This window comes from Schistocerca nitens, chromosome 1, assembly GCF_023898315.1.
Source record: "Schistocerca nitens isolate TAMUIC-IGC-003100 chromosome 1, iqSchNite1.1, whole genome shotgun sequence".
Classification (NCBI taxonomy): domain Eukaryota; kingdom Metazoa; phylum Arthropoda; class Insecta; order Orthoptera; family Acrididae; genus Schistocerca; species Schistocerca nitens.
This window is the reverse complement of record NC_064614.1, coordinates 728,012,302-728,019,838: the sequence shown is the minus strand read 5'-3', so window position 1 is coordinate 728,019,838 and position 7,537 is coordinate 728,012,302. Positions and strand designations below refer to the sequence as shown.

The following is a 7,537-nucleotide window of genomic DNA, read 5'->3' as shown; positions in this document are numbered from 1 at the left end:
CAGGGTGTTCTAGATAAAAATTAGAATTTGTGTGTGTGTGTGTGTGTGTGTGTGTGTGTGTGTGCGTGCGTGTTCAAACCGTGAAACAATACAGGCATCTCGTACGTCGTTATCTTCCTCTTGACACTGTTTTTCTCCGTCTCCTCCTACCACTCTCTTTGACCATTTCCCCCTTCCTCCCCCCTCTCTCTGCCCATCACCGCTTCCCGCCGTTTTACACCCGTCTTTCCCTCGCCTCTCTCTCGAAATCTCCTCCTGTCACCTCCTCCTGTGCGCCTTCTCTTCTCCGCTTTCTATGTCCATTTCCTCCCATCTCCGTCCATCGTCAAATCCCCCCTTTCTATATCCTTGAGCCTTGTTTATCGTTATTACAAATACAGGTTCTGTAATGGTAGTCCAATTATATATATATATATATATATATATATATATATATATATATATATGACGGTAGTATCTGTTCCCGAAAGAACAGTTACCGTGGATGACCATGCAGCTTTGCTAGAAATGAAATGATAATTAAATGGACACCCTAGCTGCAAACAGACGTTGATGTACTTCACTGGGAACATGAAAATGTGTGCCCCGACCGGGACTCGAACCCGGGATCTCCTGCTTACATGGCAGACGCTCTATCCATCTGAGCCACCGCGGGCACAGAGAATAGTGCGTCTGCAGGGACTTATCCCTTGCACGCTCCCAGTGAGCAGGAGATCCCGGGTTCGAGTCCCAGTCGGGGCACACACTTCCAACATGTCCCCAGTGAAGTAAATCAACGTCTGTTTGCAGCTAGGGTGTCCATTTAATTATCATTTCTTATATATATATATATATATATATATATATATATATATATATATTAATGTGTCCATATGTTTATTGCAAACTAAACTTAACTGGGCCCGAACAGGCCACGAAGGCCAAACAGTATCGACCCGCCGCCGTGTCATCCTCAGGCCACAGCATGAAGATATGGAGGGACAGGTGGTCAGCACAGCGCTCTCCTCGCCGTTTTGTTAGTTTACGAGACCGAAACCGCTACTTCTCAGTCCAGTAGCTCCTCAGTTTGCCTCTTAAGGTCTGAGTGCACCCTTCTGGTCAACAGCGCTAGGTAGACTGGATGGTCACCCATCCAAGTGCTAGCCCAGCCCGACAGTGCTACACTTCGATGGTCTGACGGGAACCGGTGTTACCATTCCGGCAAGGCCGTTGGCATGTGTTTATTACAGTAAGGCGTAAGACTTAGGAGTTAATCGCTCATATCCTTTTTGATATTTTGGTAACTATGTTTCCCATACATTGGAAAAAGTGTAGAATAACGCTCACGTATTCGAATGCAGCATTGTTTCGAAATTTGAAATAAGTTGGTGAAGAACTTTCAGAGATTTAAGATTTTCACAAACAATTATTCACATTTTTGTTTATACAGATGTAAATGTTCGTTTGCTCAAAATATGAGATCTCCGAAAGTTCTTCACCGATTCCTTTGAAACTTCGAAACGTTTCATTCGAATACGCACTTTGTTTTTTGTACACCTACTGGAGAACCATATGGTATGAAAATATATTTACAGTATGACATAGCAAGAGGATACATTGTCAGAAAGAATCTCATGTTCGTTTGTTCGCAATATTAAACCTCCGAAAGTTTTTCATCGACTGATTCCTTTTGAGATGTTGACACAATGTGGCGTTGGAATAAGAGAATACCTACATGTCTGCGGGAGCGCCATATGGTACATACCATGTAGACTGAGACACCACATGACACTGAGTTAGATATATAAAAACGTGTGCGTATTCGAATCCAACATTGTGTTAAAATTTCAGAGGATTCGGTAAAGAACTTTAGGAGGTTTAAAATTTTGAATAAACGAACATGAGATTTTTGATAACAATGTATCCCCTTGGGTGTTCATTTCAACTGTAGACATTGGAATATCACGAAAACTACACATAGGATCAACAAATGTTACAGTTCCAATTTGTTTGTCTCGGAGGGGATATCCAACGATACCACATTCGACGTGACACCCCACCCCGTGCATGGGTGGCGGAGGGCACCTTCCAAATCTTCATTGCAACCCCCGATTTTTATTGAAGATAACGGTTCTACGGTAAAACCTACATACGTTTTGTCTTTCGCTAAAGGTGGCGCTGTAATCGAAGGAACAGAAATGGATACACAAATGTAATGGTTCTCTATGGTTCTTGAATATCCAATGGCACGTGGGACCGCGCCTCCATGCTGCGAGGGTTGGTCGGGCCAGAAATTCGTATATTCTAGTATGATACTCAGTTTCTGCCGACACTTCGAACAGGGGACTACTCGACGCGTTACCGCTGCCGCTTAGCGAACTAAGACGTATAATAACAGGCAGTAAACTGCGACTGGAGCTCACGAATCGTGAAGACGTAGAACAGATAGCGGTTCCCAACATTACAATACTTACGTACTATTTATTGCCTCCACACCTATCTATTATTTGGAGAACAGACGTTCAAATAGACGATTAATATCGCAGGCACCGAGGAAAAAATTGAAATGGTCTTGATTTACGGAGAATGTAGGAGAAATTTTGAGGTTGCTGTTGCCTTATATGCTAAGCGTTTACCAGAGGAAGCTCGCTGTCGTTCGTCCTTTTACAAGACTGTGAAGGCCTGTTTGTCCAATGGCAGCGTACAGACCGGTAAAAGCAAACGAAGCAAACGAGTTACAGGAGAAGCTAACGAAGTAGCATTATTAGTGGCAGTGCACCACAACCCAACGATAAGCGTTCGGTAATCACACTGCGATCCGGGTATGCCAGTGGGGAGGATTATCACAATACTGCATCGACGTAAGTATCGTCCACAGCACGTGTCGCTGCATCAAGAACTTCTCGGTGCCCATTTCCATAAACGGGTAGTGTTTTGCGAATGGGCACGTCTGCAAATGCAAACGAAACCCACGTTCTTCGCTGAGGTACTATTTTCCGATGAGCCTACATTCACAAACCATGGTAGCGTTAACCGGCGTAACATACATTGCTGGAGTGTAGACAGCCCCCACTGGTTACGGCAGGTTGGCTATATACGATCCCGGTGTGTTAGCATATGTCGTGGCATCATGGGGAACAACCTCACTGGTCCGTATTTTATTAGCTGCATGTTGAGTGGGCGCAAATATCGAACATTTCTGGAACAGGAACTACCGGTAATACCGCAGAATGTCACCCTGGGCCTTCGGCCACATGTGTTGTTTCAGTATGACGGCTGCCAGCGCATTATGTAATTGAAGCACTGTTCGGTGAATCGGCAGAGGTGGCCCTGTTAATTGGCCCGCCAGGTCGCCGAATTTGACATTGCTGGATATTTTTTCTGTGTGGCATTGAAGACGTAAGATGTACCAGCAATTGCCAACAGGCCATGAAGACATCAACGACCGCATCAGAAACGCCTCTACTGACATTCCCGCTGATATTCTTCTGCCCTGCGTACGGACATTTGAAAAGTGGATCACTAAGTGTATAGAAATTAGTGGTATTACGTTTGAACACTTGGTATAATTGGAAAAGTAGATTAGCGTTCGCCTCGAGTCACTCCTACAGTGGCGCGTCGAATAGTCCCCTGTTCGATATGTCGGAGGAATGCAATTGCAAATGGGATATCCAATTGGAAGGTATGAAATACTGGCCAGTCCTCCCCATGCAGCATGGTGGTAGCGTCCCACGTACCATTGGACAGTCAAGGGCTATTGAGTAGCATGTCGTAAATTACGATTTTGTACCCACTTTTATTCCTCGGATTGCAGTACCATCTGTAATTAAGTGAAGAATATATTTTACACAAAATGTATGCAGATTTTGCAGTAGGTTCGCAATCTGCAATGAAAAACGCGATCGCAACCTGCAAAGAAAAACGGTGGTTCCCATTGAAGGTTTCATAGTTGTCCCCCTCCACCAACACATGGGGTGGGGTTAGAGGAGGAGTGTGGTATCATTGGGTAGCTCTTGCTGAGCGTATACGTTTTCTGTATACCCACAGATGTGGGGGAAACGGGATAGAGGTGCAGTTTTTTTTAAATGGAACCATGTACATTTTAGTCGAGAATACATCCACGCTCTCCAAGAGCTATTCTACAACACATCATAACGTACTGATTCTGTCAATAAGACATTTCCGCAAACAGGAAAGAATACACAGCTTATGAAGAAACCGAGCTGTTTAAGGAACTGATTGCACCCATTACGTACCTACTGTAGTGCTGTAGTAGAGGTGTGAGTTTCGTTTATGATATCCGACACATGTAAACACAAGAACTCCTGACTTCCCGCCAGAATTTCGCTTCTATGACGTTACATTGGAGAGAAGTAACTTTAATCCTCTGTGGACGAAGGGGTCTGTGGAGCGAGATAACGCACGATGGTGTCGATAAGAGTTATGCCACACCTCGATGTTCGAAGGAGGTTCCAAAGAGCGACTTAAAGCATGATGTTCTCGAGCAGCAGCAAGTCGCGCCCCACGAGGTTCATCCAAGCCTTGAGACCGGATAAATCTCAGTCTGTTAGTCGTTCTGGTGCATTCAGAAGGATTCGACATCTTTTAGGCATTATTATTCGTAAAAAAAATACATAATCAAAGTGTACTGAGTAGGCACCCAAATCACAAAGTAAACGTAATAAATACGCTTTTCCTAGCAAAGCGTATCAATAAAACCTATAGAAAGTAGTAAAGCTACGTTCATTAAGTTTTTCTTACACAACGCGAAATCAGTAATTCCGTACGTCCTAGACACGTATATTCGCTGTAAGTTTGTACTCGTAAAGATAAGACTGCGGCACTTAATTCTGTCACAGACGAGCGCCTCCGAATATACTGAGAGGATTAAACAACCGAACTTCTAAGGTGAGCAGATGATTTTTACATAAATAAATCATGACAAGTTTTTTATCCAGCGATCCAATTTTGATGAAAATAAAGCCTATAACTTTGCCCCAACTTACGCCCAAGTTACCCATGAAAACCCAGTGATAATTCATCTAGCAGTTCTGGAGACCACAGTGTTGAAATAAAACAAACAGACGGTCTTACAATTTCATTATTAGTGTAGACTAGTACAGATAACAGAAATGTACACAAGAAAAGACATTATATACAACAAATATTCAGAGTTAATTTTATATCAGCAAAGAAAATAATACACTCGACAGAATGACAAAGCAAAAGAATAAGTCACATATCCTGTAAACATATTAATTAAACCCAAATGCATATTAAAAAATCCTCTGTCATAGCACTTAAGTACCCAAACCTTCAACACGGTATACTCCCAATTTTACTACAGTCCATGATTCACAACCACACACTGCTGCGCCCTACATGTATGTTCTCAGAGTTTTCTTGATCACTTTAAAGACTACGTATGATACCAGTAAACTACTTTCTGTAGCTCGCATCCACTGATGGATGACTTATCTGGTGTAATTATACACACAAACTTTCCCCTTGAACAAGGCTTATCTGTTAGTGACAAAGCCGAGATTAACCTTCACATACAGAGAGAAAAACGTGGCAAGGACTTCAGTTTATAATCTATACTTGCTGACACACTGTCGTTGCCCGGGTGTATATTTATTCCAAGCTTCTATTAGTGCATTTCCTCCTTCCCTACCTCTCTGTTCACCTCATCAAGCTTCCCCCCCCCCCCCATCCCCTCACCATCTCCTCCTGCCACTTCCTCTCTGTCCCAACTGTTCCTCCCCTTTTGCTGTCGAACTTCTCCTCTTCCCTCTCTCCCTCTCTCTCTCTCTCTCTCTCTCTTTCTCTCTCTCTCTCTTTTAAAGTTTTTCTCTTCTCCCTCTCTGTCCATCACCTGCTCCCTTCCATTTATCTACCTATTTCCTCTTCCCCCTCTCTCTGTCTCTCTCTTGCTTCCCCTTATCTGTGTACCAAGCTTGGTTGAATTAGATGCAGTGGTTTAGCAGGCGATGTGGAACATAAAGACCGATATCCCAGTTTATAGAACATATTGTAGTAAATATAAGACTTAGCGTGACAGGCCTAAGTTGGATATAAAAAGTTTACGTCTAGTGCATATTCTGGTAGTTATGGGAATTGCGTTTCTCTCATGTTTTAAAACACGTGAAGACCATCTGCAGCTCACTCTCGTTCTTCTTCCTGTTCGAACCCCAATCGAGGAAGTCCTATATATTTGTTAGCGTAATAATGAAGTGCTTAAAATGCATGTTTCATTTAGTAGAGATATATGTAGTATTGTACACTAACCAAAAAACTTTTACGTATTTTTCAGCCTGTTAAATTAATTTGAAATGGTCGGTTTGGCGATGCAATGATCACACGCCATGAGCGCGCCACAGTTACCAAATTACTACATTATTCATTGAAGCCTGCATTTTATAATTTTAATGACGACCGATCATCATTACTATCTTCATGCAAAGCTGACTTTCAGCATTAACTGCAATAATAACGGGTTCTGGTGACACCAATGGTACTGTTTTCCAACTACGACCTCTGCTGCGATATTAGGTTGGTGCAAAAGTTTGTAGCGGTTTTGTTTTGTATATTCGTATTCCTGTTCCTATGGCTTTATTTACCGATTGTCATTTTTTATTTGTAGTTCAATGTTGCTGTTTGAATTTACGTACTGTCATTTTGTCAATTGGAGATTGTGAATGGAGCTGTGGACGCTAGAATATGGAGTCCCAAGTGGAGAAATCGGAAAATTTTCCTACGTACTCTTCTGATTGAGTTCAGTACAAGGGTGACAGCAGTGGGTGCAGCCAGAAGCATTTGTTCCATGTATGAGAATGATTGTCATTGGACAGAAAATGACAAGAAAATGATTTTCTCGTTTAAAGTAGAATCGTTTTGACATTAGTGACTCCCCACTTTCATGAATCCCTCCCCAGTATGATGAAGATTGTTTAAAGCATTAATAAACAACGATCCATTTCACTGTATCAGAGAATTGGCACATGTGGTGCACTGTGAACATTCCATCGCCGGCCGGGGTGGCCGAGCGGTTCTAGGCGCTACAGTCTGGAACTACGCGACCGTTACGGACGCGGGTTCGAATCCTGCATCGGGCATGGATGCGTGTGATGTCCTTAGGTTAGTTAGGTTTAAGTAGTTCTAAGTTCTAGTTGACTGATGACCTAAAGAAGTTATGTCCCGTAGTGCTCAGAGCCATTTGAACACCATCGTGCGACATTTGCATGCATTGGGGAAGGTTCAGAAATCAACTGTATGCATACCGCATGCTCTAAGTCAAAATCACAAAAACCAGCGGTAGCCATATGCTCATCCCTGCTTCCTCGTCATCGACTGAGTCGTGAACAACACTGGTCATTCCTATCCTTTATCGTTAATTGTGACGAAAAATGGTGTCTGTATGCTAACATAAAGAAAAGAATGCAATGGTTTAGCCCGAACAAAGCCAAAACTCTCCGCACAAAGAATTGCGAGCACCTACAAAAGATAATATTATTCATCTCGTGAACAGCGCCCGTATGGTGTGCTACGAACTGCTTCT

The 7,537-nt window shown here is 42.9% G+C and overlaps 1 non-coding gene across 1 annotated transcript; it reads right to left on the bottom strand.

The window, feature by feature from the left end:
• Positions 1-581: 581 nt before the first annotated feature.
• Trnat-ugu (transfer RNA threonine (anticodon UGU)) lies at positions 582-656 on the bottom strand. The gene has a single exon. It is a non-coding gene; the product is annotated as a tRNA-Thr (tRNA).
• Positions 657-7,537: the final 6,881 nt, after the last annotated feature.